Source organism: Gossypium hirsutum, chromosome D10 (genome assembly GCF_007990345.1).
Source record: "Gossypium hirsutum isolate 1008001.06 chromosome D10, Gossypium_hirsutum_v2.1, whole genome shotgun sequence".
NCBI lineage: Eukaryota > Viridiplantae > Streptophyta > Magnoliopsida > Malvales > Malvaceae > Gossypium > Gossypium hirsutum.
In genome coordinates, this window is record NC_053446.1 from 5442327 (window position 1) to 5460294 (window position 17968).

Sequence of the window (17968 nt, forward strand, 5' to 3'; positions counted from 1 at the left end):
TTTGTGTAATTTTATAAATAGAATTTTGATTTGATCCAATTTTTGTACATTATTAACATAATTATTGATATAACATCATTTTATATTTATATATTGCATGCATAAATAATTATATTTATCTAATATAAAAATAAATCGATGTATTTATTTCTTTAAATGTGTATGATTAAATCAAAATTAAAGTTTCAAGTATACATTTAAACCACAATTAGAGCTTGCATAATTATACATTATCAAAATTCATGTAATTACATATTAAATCAAAATTTATGTACCCAAAAGAGAAAATATAAACGATCACATTCTCAAAATCAGCGGAAAAAAAAAGGAAAAAGAGACGACGCCTGAGAGATTCGAACTCTCGCGGGGAAACCCCATGTACTTAGCAGGCACACGCCTTAACCACTCGGCCAAAGCGTCACTGTCGTCTTAGTGGTTCATTAAAATTTAAGTATCAAACAATCCCCTCACCACATTGATATTAAATAAAGATGGTTCTTCTTCTTTTGTCTTTACTATGGCAACTCCACCATGTGTGTGCATGAGAAAATAAAATAAAATAAGTGTTAAAAAATATAGAGAATAATATATTTGGAATTACGAGTTTTATTAAATACTAGGCTTTAACATACTTACGATGTAGGTAAATAAAAATATTTTATATTCAAAATATTTCAACCAAAAGTTTTTCATAAGAATTTTTTGGTATTGTGATTGATTCTCAAATAATGTTTTTGAGTTGTTTTATTTGAAGACTACATAAAAGTATGAAAAAGATGAAAATACTTTTATGATGATATTTGTTGCCCTTTAATGTAAGGGTATTTTAGTAATTTCACAACTAAATTGGTGTTGAATTGGCTCGTGTCACCAACTGAGTCAAACAATTTATATGTAGTATAGATTATTAAATATTTGGTACACAATTTCTTTTTTTTTTGGCAATTTACACCATAAGCTCTCCGCACATGTCCTGTCCAAATAATGTGATTTTTTTGCTAATATCTTTCTATGAAAATAAGGGTGCATCTAGGGGGCTAGCAGGGGCATGGCCTTCTTAAAATGAAAAATTTTATTTAGTCCATTTAAAATTTTAATTTAGTAGGTAAAATTACACTTTAGCCCCCTAAAAATGATAAAAATTGATTTAATCTTTTAAAAATTATAAAATATAGGCTATTAAAATGGTGAAATTGTATTTTTACTATCGTAAAAATTACAATTTAATTTTGCCCCTAAAATTATTATTTTTTGACTTTGAGTCCCTTCTCAATTGAAAATTGTGGGGAAATTATGAAAGCATAAATTTCTAATTCCTCATTTGCTTGAAACGTGCCTAGAATTGTCTAGGCTTTTCCCAATCTATCTATAATATCCATGCAAAATAGATAACCTTCATTAAACTCAAATTAAGAACGCAGCAAATGCAGTGAAAGAGAACAGTATTATATATTTCTTCACTTTGAGAAGTTTTTCCTGACTTCCTCTTAATTATAATTCAGCATATAGAAACCAAATCTCCTACCTATAGGAAAACAATTGATAAACGGGGCCACCAATTCCTTCAAAATCCAAAAGGACCATTCCCAACACATTTCACTAATTAAGAATACATAGAGCAAGATGTATCAGAAGACACAATACAACATGTTGAATGCGGCTTTCACAGGCGGTACACTACAACAAAAACAAATGCTATGCAAAAGAACATCATCTCAAAAACCCAAAATTCCGTCCATACAGAACAGCCTACACCCTATACCGACAGGTAAATGGGATGCTTAGACCATCACAAGAACATGCATCTGGATAAACTTCTACTGAAAATTGTCACTAAATATCATTCAACCTACACTGACGGATTCCTCTGTTTACTAAAATCGCTCTAGAATTATATACTATTCCAATAATTTTTTCAGGGATTTACTCATTTGTATAGGGGACACATTTTTTGCTGTCAACCCGTCGGTATAGGTTCAAAATTTCCATTTTTTGTTGACATTTACAAACACTTTGGCCGTTAGTATATACTATTCATATCCATTAGTATAGGTTTGGGTAAGTGTTTTTTAAAAAAAATGAAATTGTCATTGTTTTATTTTAAAGTGTTTAAAAAGATAAAATATATTTGGAACCACAAGTTTTATTAAATATGATGAAATATTTTGCATATGAAAGACAAAGTTTAGTAAGTGGCTCCCCCCTAATGAATGCATACAAATTACACCACGAGTTCTCCCCAAATATCTTGTCCAAACAATGTGATTTTTCTCTTGATTTCAACCTTAAACTTTTTCCAAGTCCATTCATCTTCACCTTGGGGTATTTTCGTAAAAGTTACTTCATCGTTAGGTTTCAATCCTTTTTCAATAAAAAACTGTAGCAAACTTATGGAAACATAATTCCCAACTTCTTGGTTCGTATAAAATGAGCCCACAAATGTCCATTCTTTTCCCAAACTATCCATAATGTCCATGTAAAACATACGATCTTCTTGAAACTCAAAAAACTCAGCAACCACAGCATAAGAGAACAATATTATGCGATCCTCCACTTCGTTTCGAGTTAGACGGCTTGAAAAGCTTTGTTTGCCTTGCTCTTGATTTTCCATTTTTACAGATGATAGTAAATGCTAAAATATAAAAATTCTTAATTGGTCTTTTAAGGACTATAATCATAACCCTAATATGAAAATCCTTTATATATTTGTTGAAGAAAGATAAATTAAACCTTTATGAATAGACATGTAATTGTAGGTAAATAAATTAACTTTTCACTTTTCACTTTTCACTTGATGAATAAACAAACACTATTTTTCATCAACTTTTAAAAGTAACATGATTGATGTTTATCAATTAAACAGTGAAAAGTGTCATCGTTCAAATGTGTAATGAAAAGAGACTACATCGTGATATTTGTAATGCGTGCAATAGTCATAGTCCAATCATCATGGATTAGGCATATGAAGGTTAATGGTTCTAAATGGTTACTTCCTTTTGACTTGTAATTATTTAAATATTTGAAAAACTTAAGTATTTCAATGTATTTGATTTAGTAAAATATTTTAAAAAATCAAGTAACTATTCGAATTAAATGGGTTTGATTTAATTTATAATTAAATTTTTTATGTTATTAAAGTTTGACCTCTCATAACTTGAGCAAAGAATATAACACTATCAATAAGTTACATGTCTGTTAAGTTTATATTAAATAACGTTACAACAATATATATAAAATTAAAAATAAACAGATGAAATTTATATTATATTTGTTGGTTGTTTTGGAAAGAACCGAAATATGTTTGTTTTCTCTGATGCCCACAAGTTGGACGAGAAGTGTTCTAACAACGTATCTCAAATCTTCTCATTATCACCCTTGGGTAGTAGGTTCATAGTGGTTGCTTCCTGCGGTGGGCTATGTTAAGCTTAATACTGGTGGTATTGTATTCTCTTCAAGGGCTTGTGCCTCTATTGGAGGTGTTATCAGAGATGGTTGAAGTAAGGGCGGTGCTTGAAGAGCTGTACTTAGCATGGAATAAGGGATTTCGAAAGTTGGAATTAGAAAGTGATAATGCTCTGTTGATTGAGATTATTCTTGTTGGTAGTTTTGCGGATAGTAGGATGACGGAGTTCCGTCTGATACCATCACATGCTTATTCACTCTTGGGAGTTCGTGTCAAACATATTCCCTAGGTGCAGAATATAGTGGTAGGTCTTTTGGCCAAAATTGAAGATCCAGAGTTATTACGATTTCATCTATTGAAGGAACTTTCGATTATAATCCTTCTGTATTGAATTAGGCTGTCCTTTTGTCTCGCTTACCTGGTTTTATTTTTAGTAAAAAAATTATATTATATTTGGTTCAATTTTTAAACTTGCCCAAAACCTTTGTTTTTCGCTTCTGGACCCATCATAGAAGCATTTTGAATTTCTCAATCAACGGGAAAAAAAAGGAAAGAGAGACGACGCCTGAGAGATTCGAACTCTCGCGGGGGAACCCCATGTACTTAGCAGGCACACGCCTTAACCACTCGGCCAAAGCGTCGTTACTGCGTCCTTCCAATATAATATTTATACATAACATTAAAATAACTATCGTTGAAACAGATCAAATTCGGTTTGATTATATTCTATACTCAAGTTTTCAAATGATTTTGAAATATTATATATTAAAATTTTACTTTCATAAAAAAAAAAACTGAATCGTTCAAACAGTATATTTTATATTAAGTTTTGTTCCTATTCGAATTTTAAAAACTCAAAATACTCCATAATAAATGTTTTTCTTTTCTTTTCAAAATCCAACTAAACTAAACCATAATATATATTTATTATAAATCATAATAAAATTTATTTATTTATTTACCAAACTGATTATATAATGTGACATCTGAAAATGTAAATATGATGAAAAGAAAATAAAAAACAGTTTATAATTTTTGAATTTTACTTATCTAGAAAAATAAAATATATTACATTTATTAATTAGTGAATAATAATATTGTATAGACATAACTTTGTACGTAAGATTATCATACAAAGACGTAATCTTATACAAAGTTAATTTATAAAACAATACAACCCTATGAACGAGTATCTTGTTAAAAGATATATTATATTTTACGGAAAGATACATCTATTTGGTCTTTATATAAATGATTTTTCTATTCGTCATTTTCACAATTTTACTTGGAATTTGAAGTTTTAAGAAAATATTCTACACTTTCAAAGTCAATCATATTTTACTAACATTATATTCATCTTTCTTATTTTAATTTTCTTTTTTTTTTCAAACAGAAAAATGTCATATTGTCAACGAGGAGGGTTATATTGTCAAAGAGGGAATAATCGTCAACTAAGTTACTCCAGACAAAGGACTACTGATCCTAAACCTGAACCATTGCCTACATGGGAGAAAACATTTTGCATCGAAGTGGGTGCAATGCCATGGGAAAGATTTGTTGAATTAAAGAAGAATTTGTATGAACACGACAAAGTATTCGAATGGGATGATTTGGCTGGTTTAACAGCCTTTCAGGAAGCGAAACAAAGATTTTGGGGAAATTTATCATGGTTTTCCTTGCGAGAATAAGTTGCCAAGTAATGCAGCAGATTTGTATATCGAAGATGTAGATTGGAATTCTGAAATTGATCCAAAACTTTGCTTGGAAATAAAGTCACTTACCAATGATGAGGATGGAGAGAAACACAATGTTAAGGAAATGGATTGGTTTTTGATTCCGTTGGAGAAAATTCAAGCCACTGGATGGGATGAATACGAAGAACCTGCACTCCGCTTGCCTAGCATAGTTGGATCACCAAAGTTAACGTTGGCTAAGAACTTTATTATTAATTTTCAATATCTTTATCATATTCTGAAGGACTTATTGTTATAATTTGGAAGCAAATACTTATTATATCAACTGTTTGGTGCATTGCATGCTATTAACTCTTGATATACAATTATTATTGGTAGTAGGTTGAAGAAGCATGGGAGAAAGGGGTTGTACTGTGTGATATATCTGAAGCCAGGAGATCACAATGTGTCAATGCGTGCAATTGGTTGGATTAAAAGATGCAACTTGGGAAAGGAAAATCGATGACATGATATCTGGAAGATAGATTATATGTATTTAATATTTGGAGATTATATGTATCTATAGATTTGTCAATTTCACTGCATTGCTGTTGCAATTTTCGTGTCATTAAGTTGTCTTTAAAGGTCTATGGCAACATGTACTTTTATAATTTATGCTTTATATTTAACTATAATTATAATTATAAATAATGTATGCAGTTGTTTTATATATTGATGATATTAGTTGGAATCTTGAAATGAAGTCCATTTCCAATTATGAAGAAGAGGAGGAGAACGAAGCTAAAAAAAATTGATTCATTTTTCGTTTTTTTTTTCATTAGAACAAAGTAAAGCTAATAGATGGGAGTACGACGATCCTACACCTTACTTGCTTACTGTAATTGATCATAAAACAACAAATAGAAAGAAAATTGGTAGACCTTCTTTGAACATGTTAAACATATTATTGTTCACATTTATAAGCAAAAAGATACAATAAGAATGCAATGTACTAATTTTTTTTCTTTTATAATGTATTGTATTGTATTGTTTGCACGCATTGTGGGTTTCTTTTCTAAAAAAGTCAATTTAAGGAGTTTAAATAAAACAATATGATGAAAAGGAAACAAAAACGACGCCTGAGAGATTCGAACTCTCGCGGGGAAACCCCATGTACTTAGCAGGCACACGCCTTAACCACTCGGCCAAAGCGTCATTATTGTTATGTTCTAATATAGTATTTACAAATAATCTCGAAATAATTATCGTTCAAACCGATTAAATTTTATATTAAAATTCTACTTAATATAAAATATACCGTTTGAACGATTCAGTTTATATTAAGTTTTGTTCCAATTCGAATTTTAAAAACTCAAAATACTGCATAATAAATTTTTGGTTTTGTTTTAAGATTGAGATATTTATATGAAATCACAAAATAGAGTATTAAAAATAATTAAAAATATTTTCTTTAAATAAGGAGAGGAACACTTTTCACCAAATATTTTACAAATGCTAATGCCTAGTTTATTGCAATATAAATTACTCACCCATGAAAATATAGAATAAAAAAAATTTACTGTGAATAATTAAAATCAACAACTATGAGTTTTTTCAAATATTATGAAATATTTGGTATACTAAAACGCATAAATTTTTATTTCAAAATTTATACCTTAAGCTCTCCCCAAATGTCTTGCCCAAACAATCTGATTTTTCTCTTGATTACAACATTGAATTTCTTCCAAGGTGCTTCACCTTCACGTTGGGGTTTTTCCGTAAATATAACTTCGTCGTTAGCTTTCAACCCTTTCTCACTTGAAAATTGTGGCCATTTTATTGATACATACTTACCAACTTCTGGGTTCGCATAAAATGTACCTATAAATGTCCATGCTTTTCCTAGGCTATCTGTAACATCCATGAAAAATAGACGACCTTCTTGAAACTCAAAGAACGGGGCAACATCAGTGTAAGAGAAGAATATGATGCGATCTTTCACTTCGCTTTGAGTCAAGTGCTTTGAAAAGCTTTGTTTGCCTTGCTCTTGGTTTTCCATGTTTACAAACGACAGTAAATACTGAAATATAATAAAAAAGTAATAAGAATTTCTAGTTGATTTTTTAAGAACCGTGGTCATAACCTTAATACCAAAGTCCTTTATATATTTGTTGAAAAGAGATGTCCTTTTAAAAAATAGATACATAACACTTTCGTGAACAAGCATATAATTGTACGTGAACGAATTGACTTAACTATTCATTGAATTGGTGAACAAATACTACTTTTCACAGAGCGTTAGATGAATTTACTTTCTATATATGATTATTTTTTCTTGAACCGGCAAAACATACCTTACATCCCTAACGGAATGAAAATATTTGAATTTAGATAAATTTAAGGAAATTTTTTGAGAGATATATTTGGGTAATTTAAATAAGAATTTTATATAATTTTTTAAGCTTATTGTTTTTAAAAAATAAAAATTGATAAGGGTTTATTTTTATTATTCTTATAATATTTAATGGCTATTTAAATTTAATTTTAAAAGGGGACAGACCTAACATGCAAATAAACCAAAAGTTGAAACATTTCACCATGGGGCACAACTTTTTCAGCCAATTTAAAAAGGGTAATTGCTTCATTAAGTTCTTGAACGTTTTATATAATCACACTTCAGTTTGGTGCCGCAAATTTATCCCGTGACACCACTAAAAATTTATATATATATTTTAAAAAATACAATCATTGGTCAATGATTTAATTTATCTTTAAAATCATTAGTTTTTTTAAAAAAATTATCTATAAATATATATAATTAAATTAAGGTAAGAATAATATTACCAAAATTAGCAATTTTATATACTTAGAGTTTGTTTGGACGATGAAATTTAAAATTTTTGAGATTTTTAAAATGTTAGTATTTTAGAATCCATCAATTCAAAATGCATTTGTAATTGAAATTTAAGAAAAATTAGGTTATTGAAATTTTAAAATTAAAAATTAATTAGAAAAAGAAGAATAATTATATTAAAATAAATAATATAAGAAATTCAATATGAATATGATTGTATTTGTTTAATTTTATAAATGGTTTTAAAAGAATAAAATTTAAAATATATATTAGAATTAAATAAAATTTATTTTTGAACTTTAAGTTCTTATATTATAGCAGGACCATGTGTATTAAATCAAATAAAAATATGAGAAATTAAAAAAAAACCCACCATTTTAGGTCAAATTTGAAAAGGAAATTGAGCTAATAAAACCCTCTCTTAAAAGTACTCAAAAAATTTTAAAATTTAAATATATTTATCCTAATAAGTCAATTCAATTTTTGAATTTTGAAAAGCTTGATACAAATGAAATACCTCCAAGAAATCTCTCATCTAAATACACCCTAGAGCTATCCATTAACAGGGGCGAAGTAAGAAATTAATTGAGGTGAGAGAAATTAAATTGTATTTTTATAATAATAAAAATATAATTTTATTATTTTAATAGTCTATATCTTTATAACTGTTAAGGTATTAAATCAAATTTTTATTATTTTAAAGGATTAAAATTTAATTTAATTTTACTAATTTAAAATTTTAAAAAATTTAAATAAAAAAATTTTCATTTTAGAGAAGCGGGACGCCTATCCATTAAATTTGAAAATATTAATGTACATCATATAATTACAAAAGTTGGTAATTTGAATGGAATTACCACAACAAAAAATGAAATGGTAGCTAAAACCCAACAATAATCCAACAATCTCTATCAAGATTAAATTTTTATTAATTTATTTAAATGTGTAAATAAATACAAAAAATTAAAATACAACAATTTCATTTAAAATCAACTTTGAATATTCTGGAATGTCTTGACCCTGCACAATTTAGTTATGGTTTATTTCTTTTTCTTTATTTTGGTGAAAATAGAGCCATGATTAGATCTTCACTTTGGAACAACTCTTCGATACCCTTTAAAATAAAATGAATTAATCAATAAAATTGAAGTTATACAATGTTTTGGAAGAATAAAAGTCAAAAAATAAAATAAAAAATAAAGTAATGAATGAGTTAATAAAAAATTATTTGATAGAAGTCAATAAACGAAGAAAAAGATAATAATATGTAACACCCCTTACCTTACCTGAGAAACTTTAGTAATAAATGTTACATTTAGTACTGAATATTTCCTTCTATATCAAATTGCTTATAGTTTGGACATTTATCAAGGTTACATTACCCTTTGTAGAACTTAGTTAGATTAAAAATAGAGTTTAATTCCATATCAAATTCGCTCTAGGTCTATATGTCTTGAGACATGACCTTGATGTTGTAGCTTTTTACTTTTGAAGTTCTTGAGTCCCTCGACACATTTCGTATGTCTCGAAACTTGGGATAGTGGACTCAAAAAATTTGTTTTGAAACACCTTCAAACCGTATCAAAACTGTCCACAATCATTCCAAACAATAATCAAAGTTCATAAACTATGTAATACCTCATGTTTACCGTTCAAAACACATTAAACTCAAATATTAGAACAACTAGACACTTTCTTTCTTACTTCATTAATTCTTCTATACACATGTCATACTCTATACCATAAAATTTATTTCATACTCGCTTTCTGCCAAGCCTTGATGATGTGATAAGATGTGCGAGGTCGCTACTTTGAACGAGAGATTCAATCCGATCTTTCCCATATGCCTTGAAAAATAACATGTTAAGCTTGTAAAAGCTTAGTAAATACACATAAATTCAAACATTACCATTGCTTGGTTTATTCCACAATAATAATTCAACTGTTATATTTCATGAATTTATCATTATAATAAAAGAAATTATTCAATATTTATAAAATTCACTAATACTTTGATTAACTACTTTGTCATTTCACGATATAACATGTACTCTTTATTAGAACTTACTTACCATGACTGTAACACCCTAAAACTAGGTTCAAAAATTTTGAAAGTCACTTTCTCTTGCAACCTACTGAAAAAAAAACAAACTTTACCAAAATGGTTTGTAAATGTTAGAAAAAGATTTTGGCTTAAAATCTACTTGAAACCAATTCCCCATTTAATGAATGAATGTGTTTAACATACAAAACATTCTTTTTCTTTGATCGTAAATCATAAATTTAACGTCAGAATCTGACCAATTTCAAAGGAAGAGTTCATATTTCGAAAACTTATGACGATCCGAGTAGTTCACAAAATAAGTCGACTAAAATGCCAAAGTTTTACGGAAGTCCACAAATCCACACCACAGTCCGAAATAAAATATTTTATTATAACTTATAAAAACATAATTTAAACAAACCAAAATGAGACACTCTGAGACCTCTAGTTTGTCGAGTCCAACTCCTAATTCCAAGGGTTACTTGAAAAGAAAGAAACTAAGGGCATGAGCTACAAAAGCTCAGTATGAGTCTAACCAAGCATAATTAAACAGATTCAATCAGTTCACTAAATAATTACAAAATAACTAAATCGAAACATTGACAGAATCATATAAGATTGACATATCACATATTTATAACCCTTAACTGTAACAACCCATTTTCCAGTAATGTCAAAAATAGTAGTTTCGGGATCACAAGTCCGACGAGTAAGTTCGTATAATTAATATTTAAATTATACGGAGTCAATAATAATTTTTATAATGAATTTTGATTTGAGGATTTTAACTAATTAAATTAAAAGTTAGTATAAGTGGTTCGATTTAAAAGGCAAGTGGTTATTGAAAACAAGGTATTAGGACCTTGTTTCTGTAATTTAAAGCCTTAAATATTTACAGAGTCGTATTATATGTGAATTGAAGTTTGGTCTGATAATTTTTATTATTTATTGCTTAATTACGGTAAAAGGATTAATTTGTAAAAGAGGTAAGAGTTAATTGCTATAAATTTAAAATAGTAAAGGGACCAAAATGGTAATTAAACCATGGTCAAAAAGTCGAAGCGGTGGTGGATATGATTAATCCACTAAATTTTGGGCTATTTTCTCTTTTAGTCCTGATTAGTTTAGGGCTAAATTAAAATTAAGTTTGTTTAGTTGGAATTTAAAAAGAATTGAAGGACCAATTGTGGAATTAGACCTTCCTTAGATGGTAATTATACCATATTTATATATTATGGACATTTATGGACATGATTTAGTAATTTTATAAGTTTTATTAAAAGGTTAATTTTGTAAAAAGTTAAAAAGTAAGTTAAAAATTAAAGAAATAAAGAATAATACCATGAATTTCCTTTCTTCTTCTTGGTGGAGAATCGAATACACCATAGAAGAGAAGAACAAGCTTCGGCCAAGCTAAGGTTCTTTAATTTGATCAAGAACAAGTGGAAAACTAAGGAAAAGATAAAATTACCGAATAGTCCTTGTACTTTTTTCATTGTTGCAATTTAGTCAATTAAGTCCGTTCGGTTTAATTTTAGTAAATTTATAAATGTATTATTTAAACCTAATTGCATAGTGTTGAATTATATTTGTGTGTGTAATTGAAATGGAAATAATGATTTGAATAACGTTGATCACTAACTGAGATACGCTAAGTCGTTATTGCAAATCAATCCTATAAGTTCATACGTTTATTTATACTTCTAATGATTTGTGTATTCTTTGTTAATATAATTTTCTTAAATGTTATATTGTATAATGGTAAGATCTTGAAAAAGGAAAAAAATGGAATACTGATTCTATTGAAGTGCTCAACAAGCAATATCTACTGATACTATTGAAAGTGCTCAATAAGCAATATCTACTGATCCTACTGAATGAGCTCAAATGAGCAATGCCTATTGGTTCTACTGAAAGTGCTCAAACAAGCAATACCTACTGATACTACTGAAAGTGCTCAAATAAGCAATATCTATTGATCCTACTGAATGTGCTCAAACGAGCAATGTCTACTTATTTTACTGAAAGTGCTCAAACGAGCATCTACTGATCCTACTAAAAGTGCTCAACGAGCAATGTCTACTGATTCTACTGAAAGTGCTAAAACGAGCAATATCTACTAGTTCTATTGGAAGTGCTCAACGAGCAATATCTATTGGTCCTACTGAAAGTGCTCAACAAGCAATATCTACTAATCCTACTAAATGTGCTCAAACGAGCAATGTCTACTAATTCTACTGAAGTGCTCAAACGAGCAATATCTACTAATTCTACTGAAAGTGGTCAACGAGCAATATCTACTAGTCCTACTGAATGTGCTCAAACAAGTAATGTCTACTGATTCTACTAAATAGTTGCTCAAACAAGCAATATCTACTGATTTTACTGAATAGTTACTCAAACGAGAAATATCCATTGATTATAATGAATGCGTGCTCAAACGAGCATTATCCACTGATTATACTCAATAAGATTTTCTGTACTGATGATTGGACACGAGCATTGAAATAATGTTCCGAGTATTATTCATTTGATGGAAGTTGTGACTGGTAGGAACTCTAATCATTAATCTTTATTTACATTATTATTTACGTTTGATTTGATAAACATTAACATTCAATCGACGAACTTACTAAACTTTACGTATTTAAATTATTATTTACATTTGATTTGATAACCTGTATTTGGTTTATTTTCGTAGATTATTTTTTTGTGGACTCGAAAGATCGGATCAACACAAGAAATCACACTATCCAGGAATCCTTGGTAGATTTTAATTTTGTATGGCTAATATGACATGTAATAGGACCCTTTTTTGAGATGTGGTATTAGTTCTTGATTTTGTGCAAGTTTACACTTGAGCTTGTAATGTTGTATTTGAATAACTATGAAAATATGCATATTTCACCTAAGTTGAGTTGTTGGTCTAGCATGAAATACAATGATACTATGTTGAGTTATGGTATGAAATGAAATGGAGGTAAGATTTTGATGTGTAAGTTGTGACTTGTATATACAACTATGGAAGTGAATTGTTATGAAATATTGTGCTGTTAATGATGACACATTAGTTAGGCATTTAGATTGATTGTGTTTACAGGAGTTGAAGGTATTTAATGTCATATAGGATTGTATGTTTGAATATATTTAAGTACTTAGTCGTATGGGTGAAGAAAGGAACATGATTTAGGTAAATTTTGGGTACACACGGTCTGGGACACGAGCTGTCACTCTATTGTGTGTCTCACACTGGCGTGAGCCCTGAGCGTGTTTAGTTGCAGTTCTCACATGGGCTAGCACACAGCTAACGACACAACTGTGTGGCATCATTTCGAAAGGTACATAATTTGGTGCAAGGGTAGCGATACGACCGTACCCGGCACCACACGGTCTGGATCATGTCGCACAGCCGTGTGAGCTGTGTTTTAAAAATTTACAAAATTTCCATGAATATTCTTATTTGTTTCAAATTGGTCTCATATTGTCCCAAAAATAATTTTAATGTATTGTAAGCCTGATTTAGGGTCCACAAGTGTATGTTTACCTTGATCTGAATTATTTTTAAAAAATAAGTATTTTTAATTATTCTAGGGAACTAGGTACTATTGTTATTGAATGTTAAGAAATGTACAGTGGTACGCAATCACCCTAATCTAGAGACAAAAGCGATTATGGGTGTTATATTAACAGTTAAGCAGAACATATACACATAAAATTTCTCAAACACACAACAACTATATCAATTTGAACCAAATAGTTATATGAGGAGTATTTACTCAACAACAGAGCAAAACACAAGTGCGATTCATAATCAAATGCACCCACCCCAAACCCCCTTTATCAGACCTCTACATACCATCTCCAACCAACTGTTACACACAAAATATAGGGTTTTTCTAAACCCTTCCATCCTTTACACACCACTATCATGTTATGGTGGACCTGTCCAACCAATACACGCCACGAAGAGGTCATATGCCTCGTTATTGTTATGCTGTCAAGCTGGCTAACAAATGTTGCGATTTTACCGCTGGATAAAATAACGCAGTTAAACTGCCAAATCAAAATTCCTTCGTCTCCAAAATCAAATCCCAACCCAAAATGCAAATACATACAGATTCCAGCAATTCGAATATATAGAATTACAAATACTTATATTCCTAATCTCAATTTCCATAATCTATTACATATGGTCAAACAGTTCAGACATGCAAAGACAATATTAGACATTCATATAATCAATTATAAAATAATAGAGTCAGTACGCATAGTTTCCTAATCGTAATGACTAACGCATTTATAGATACCAAAGTCCCCATAACATTATCATACTTACAACCAATTCGAATAACAGTATAAAACTTACGAACATTAGTAAATAAAGTATTCTAACAGTACAACACCTACTGTAAGCAAAATTTGTGATCCAAACACCCCTATGGAAGCTTAAACATGCCAGAAATCAACCAGGGACTAAAATGAATCATTTAGCAAAAACAGGACCACATGGCCATGTGGGAGGATCCAGACCGTGTGACAGGGATACTGTAACAGCCCAATTTTCAGTAGTGTCAGAACAGTGATTTGAGATCACTAAATTCGATGAAGAAGTTAGAAATATTTTTGAATTAGTGAATTTTGTGATTTAAAAGAAATTATTAGGTAAATTGGGTCGAAAACGAGGTATCGAGACCTCGATATTATAAACTGAGCCGTAAATATTTTTATAAATATTTACGGAGTGTCAATAGGATAATATTAAAGTTTCGTTAAGAAATTTTAATGTTTCGATAGTTAATTATGAAAAAGGATTAAATTGCAATAGGGATAAAAGTTTAATTATAGATTAAAGAAAAGTTAAAAGGACCAAATAGGCAATTATGCCTTTTTCCAAAGTTGAGGCGGCATAAGTATAAAAATCTGAGATTTTATGTGTTAAAAAATATTATATTATAGTAATGATTATGTTTTTATATTATATTATCATTAATATATTATATTATATTATATATATACATAAAACAAAAGAAAGAATAGAAGAGACGAAACAGAGAAAGAAACAGAGAGCCAAACGGGCAGAGAAGGAAGGAAAGAAAGAAAGAAAGAAAGAAAAAGAAAAAGGGAAATTTAAGGTTTTAAGGTTCCAAGCTCAATTGATCAAGAAGAACGAAATTCGGGAGTAGATCGGGGAAAAGAAAAAGTAAAGGACTAAATTGTAAAGTTTAGTCACATTTTGTATCAAGTACTTATCTAGCCACTTGGGGATCGAAGGAAACGTCGGAGGCCGATCACACTATCAAAGAAATAACTCGGTATAATTAGACGTTTTGTTTTGTGTATGGCATGTATAGAACTTAGCTACTTTGGTATAATATGAACAATGAGTGATGTGTAAGTAGTTGATGATGTATGGTTATTAAAATGATTAAGGATGAAGGTGTTTGTTGTTATGAAAGATTAGGTGATAAATTATGCATGGATATCATGAAAGGATAAAATTTTGCAAAGAAACAGAATTCAGGCAGCACAGTGACGTGAATTTGAAAAATCACCCAAGATAGTATAAAATGAATTAGAGGGTGAATGATATATGGAATTAAATCTTGTTGAGTCTATTTTCATGGAAAAATAACGGTGTAGAAAAAGGAAATTTATATTTTAAGATATGTGAATTTTAGTAAGATAGGGTCAGAACTGTTTTTGGAGTCCCCTGTTCTGAGTTTAGAAAATAATTACAAATTGTACAAAAATGGTTATGAGTTGAAATTTACATGCTTAGATTCCTTAATGAGTCTATTTCTGTAGAAACAAGTAAGAACTTCATATGAAAATCCTACAGTGAGAAAACTTATTTTTAGTGACTAGAGGTCAGGGCAGTCAGGTGGTGAAACAGGGGAGACTTTAACTAATAAACTGTACTAATTTGCTGAACCAAAAATTCTAAAAATTTTATGGTGAGTAGATATATGAGTCTAGTTTCAGGGAAAATTTACGGAATTAAATTTCGAGTTCTGTAGCTCAAGTTATAATTAATTTAGTAACTGCTGCGCGATTGGACAGATTTGCTGCGAATAATGAAATAAATTTTTAAACCTAGTTTTTATGCTCCGAATTGGTAAGATAAGCTAAGTAATGCCTCGTGCTCGACTCCGGAAACGGTCTCGGGTAAGGGGTGTTACATTTTATTGGTATCAGAGCAGGTTTAGTCGGTTCTCGGAACAGTTAGTGTGAGAAAAAGTCTAGCTATACATGCCATACTTGTATTTTGATAGTGTGACGACTCCTGACAATTTTTTTTAATAAACATTTTATTTTATAGTAATGGATCCCGGGCGAGCTGGTGATGATGATGTAGAAGTAATGCGCCTGCTTCCACAGAAGGGGCAGCGCCATCTGAGAATAGGCCAGTAATAGTTGATCAGGGAGGAGTGACTCGAGAAGCTCTCTTCCGAGCTTTGAATGATTTGTTTGCCGAGTTCGTTCGTACGAATCCGGCAGTTAGACCTCCAGCCCCTCATGATTCTCAGGCTACCCATGCAGCTCAAGCTTCCCCAGTCACAGGTACAGTGGTAAGAGAAAAGCCACCAGTTGATAGAATCAGGAAACAAGGGGCAGAAGAGTTCCGAGCAACAAAAGATGATGATGCAGAAAGAGCAGAATTTTGGTTAGAGAATACTATCAGAGTCTTTGACGAATTATCTTGTACACCCGAGGAGTGTATGAAATGTGTAGTATCACTTCTTAGAGACTCAGCCTACTATTGTGGAAGACACTTGTATCAGTTGTACCGAAAGAGAGGGTCACTTGGGATTTCTTTCAGGAAGAATTTCGTAAAAAGTACATCAGTCAGAGGTTTATTGACCAGAAAAGAAAGGAATTCCTGGAATTGAAACAAAGCAATAGACGGTGACCGATTATGAGCGTGAATTTGTCAGGCTCAGTAAATATGCTCAAGAATGTGTGTCCACAGAGGCTATCATGTGTAAAAGGTTTGAGGATGGGTTAAATGATGATATCCGACTGTCAGTGGGTGTCCTAGAATAAAAGAGTTCGTTATTTTAGTGAGAGAGCCTGTAAGGCAGAGGAGCTATTAAAAAGAAAAGGCAAAGTTGAGACAGAGACACAAGATACAAAGAAGAGACAGATGAGCAGATCATTTCAGGCTACATCCAAGAGGCCCAAAGAGTTTTCTACCAGATTTAGCTTTTCGGCAGGGCAATCTAGTCAGAATAGAGGTAGCAAATTTAAGGATCCGAAGGCTCAGACCACATCGACTACGAGTGTAGGTAATGTCAGACAGGTAGATCAGGGTGTCCACGTGTGGTAGACTTCATTATGGTCCTTGTCGGGCAGGCGAAATGTTTGCTATAAATGTGGTGCTCCAGATCATTTTGTACGAGAATGTCCAGAAGTGGCTAGCCGAGAGGTAACACAGAGTGCTAGATCCGGAAATGCTCCTACTAGAGGCAGATCACCGAGGCAACTAGGAGTAGGAGCAAGTAACAGAGGTACCTCTGGAGATTCAATTGTGAGACCAGATGTTAGAGCCCCTGCAAGGACTTATGCTATTCGTGCACGCGAAGAGGCATCCTCCCCCGATGTGATTACGGGTACATTTTCTCTACATGATATTAATGTCATTGCTCTGATTGATCCGGGTTCGACTCATTCTTATGTTTGTATGAAATTGATGCCTAGTATAAGTATGCCTATAGAATCTACAAAATTGTGATTAAAGTATTGAATCCATTAGGCAAGCATGTATTAGTAGATAAGTATGTAGAATTGTCCTTTAATAATTAGAGGCTACTGTTTTCCGGCATCTCATGCTATTGCCATTTGATGGTTTGATGTGATTCTTGGTATGGTGAAGGTGCGGATATTTACCGATCATAAAAGCTTGAATATTGATGACTCAAAAAGATTTGAATTTGAGGCAAAGAAGATGGTTAGAATTGGCTTAAAGATTATGAGTTAGTGGTTGATTATCACCC

At 30.8% G+C, this 17968-nt stretch overlaps 3 non-coding genes across 3 annotated transcripts; all 3 read right to left on the minus strand.

The window, feature by feature from the left end:
* Window positions 1-338: 338 nt before the first annotated feature.
* On the minus strand, window positions 339-420 carry TRNAS-GCU (transfer RNA serine (anticodon GCU)). Its single transcript has one exon. It is a non-coding gene; the product is annotated as a tRNA-Ser (tRNA).
* A 3542-nt stretch (window positions 421-3962) lies between these two features.
* Window positions 3963-4044, minus strand: TRNAS-GCU (transfer RNA serine (anticodon GCU)). Its single transcript has one exon. It is a non-coding gene; the product is annotated as a tRNA-Ser (tRNA).
* Window positions 4045-6209: 2165 nt separating this feature from the next.
* TRNAS-GCU (transfer RNA serine (anticodon GCU)) lies at window positions 6210-6291 on the minus strand. The gene has a single exon. It is a non-coding gene; the product is annotated as a tRNA-Ser (tRNA).
* Between the last annotated feature and the right edge of the window lie 11677 nt (window positions 6292-17968).